This window comes from Guillardia theta, assembly GCF_000315625.1.
Source record: "Guillardia theta CCMP2712 unplaced genomic scaffold GUITHscaffold_67, whole genome shotgun sequence".
Lineage (NCBI taxonomy): Eukaryota > Cryptophyceae > Pyrenomonadales > Geminigeraceae > Guillardia > Guillardia theta.
Genome location: NW_005434607.1, coordinates 310,252 through 312,070, shown reverse-complemented (window position 1 = coordinate 312,070; position 1,819 = coordinate 310,252).

Sequence of the window (1,819 nt, the reverse complement as noted above, 5' to 3'; positions counted from 1 at the left end):
TCACTCGCGAGGAGAACGCGCAGGAATCTGCCAACGCCGTCGAGGTCCGCTGCTGCTCCTTGCTCCTGCTCCTTCTCCTGCTCCTGCCCCTCCTTTTCAACTCGTATCAGTTACATTCTTCTTCGCTTCTTGACTTTCCCCTTCACTTACCCCCCCCCCCTCTCCACCTTCCCCTCTCCCCTGCCATCCCCACCCCTCCCTCCCTCCATGTCAGCAGCTGACGGTTCTGCAGGGAGGCAGCAGTGGGACTGAGGAGAAGAAGAAGCTGGGCAGAGTTCCTAGCATGGGCCTCAACAACAACCCCAAGGGCGAGCTGTAAGCGAGCTGAGAACAAGTGGCTGCCTTCCAGCTCAGCCCCTGGAGGGCTGCAGCTGGAGAGGAGGAGGGTAAAGCTGTGATAGAGGTTTTACAAGAAACAGATGAGACGAAGCAGGGCAATAAGAGTTGAGAGACCATGTGGGAGGTTGATGGGAAGGGGAGAGGAGGAGGAAGAGTTGAGAATGAAAGTAGGGAGCGACAGGGCAAGAGGGACAGGTAGGAGGACATGGGGGGAGGAGCGAGGAAGAGGAAGAGGTCAGATCCGAGAGAGGGAGAGGTAGACGAGGTGGTGGATGCTGTTCTCCTCATCAAAGGCCAAACCCCACATGACCAGGAAGAGTTCCTGCGACACGCTCAGCCCTCCCTCTGCTCCTGCTCCTGCTCCTGCCCCTTGCCCCTGCTCGTCCTCTTGCTCCTCCTGCCCCTTCCTCCAGCTCCTGCTCCTGCTCCTGCTCCAGCTCCAGCTCCAGCTCCAGCTCCTCCTGCTCACCTTCCCCTTGGATGGACGGAGTGTGGAGAGGAAGGACTTGTCGCGCACTCCGAGGATGCCGTCCCATGCTCCCTCGTCCACCCACTGCCCGGAGCATGAGGGAAGTAGAAGAGAAGCGAGCAGATCACCTCGTCTTGCTCATCGGTGGAGGGATCTGAAGAGATTTGTGAGAGAGCGCAAGGGGGTGGAGAGAGGAAGGGGGCAGGAGGGAGGAGGAAAGAAGAGGGCAGAAGGCAGGAGGGAGGAGGGAGGGATGGAGGAGGAGGAGGAGGGAGCGTACTGGACAGAGGGACAGGAGGAGGAGAGTGGGGGAGAACAAGAGGGAGGACGTGAGGGGGAAAGTGGAGGGAGATTGACTATTGGAGGGGAGAAGGGGAGAGGAGGAGGATGGAAAGTTGAGAAATGGGAAGGAAGGACGAAAACCTTGAGTCTCGATCCAGACTTTGATAGGATCGCCTTCCTGGAGACAACATGATACTCTCCTCCCCTCGCCTGCCGCACTTCTGTCCTCCCTGCCCCCTCCTCCTCCCTCTACTTGCTGCCTGCTTCCTGCTTCCTGCTTCCTGCTTCCCCCGGCCTCCTGCCCTCTCCCTCCTCGTTCTTTTCAGTGCTTGACCTCCTCTTCTCCTCTCCTCCTCCTTCAATCACCGGCAGTGTGACGGAACGAAAATTCTCGCAGGCAGAGATGGATGTGGCAAGATCGCCCTGAAAAGGAGGTTGAGGAGAGGAGGAGGAGGAGAAGGAGGAGGAGGAGGAGAAGGAGGAGGAGGAGGAGGAGGAGGAGAGGAGAGGAGAGGAGGAGGAAAGGAGAGGAGAGGAGAGGAGAGGAGAGGAGAGGAGAGGAGGAGAGGAGAGGACAGGAGGGGAAAGGAGAGGGGAGGAGAGGGGAGCAAAGGAGATGGAAGGCGAGGGAGGTAAGAGACGAGGCGGAGAGGAGATATGACATAGTAGTGAACAGGAGGAAAGACGAGAGGAGGAAGGCAGAGGAGAGGAGGGCGAGGGGGAGGGGGA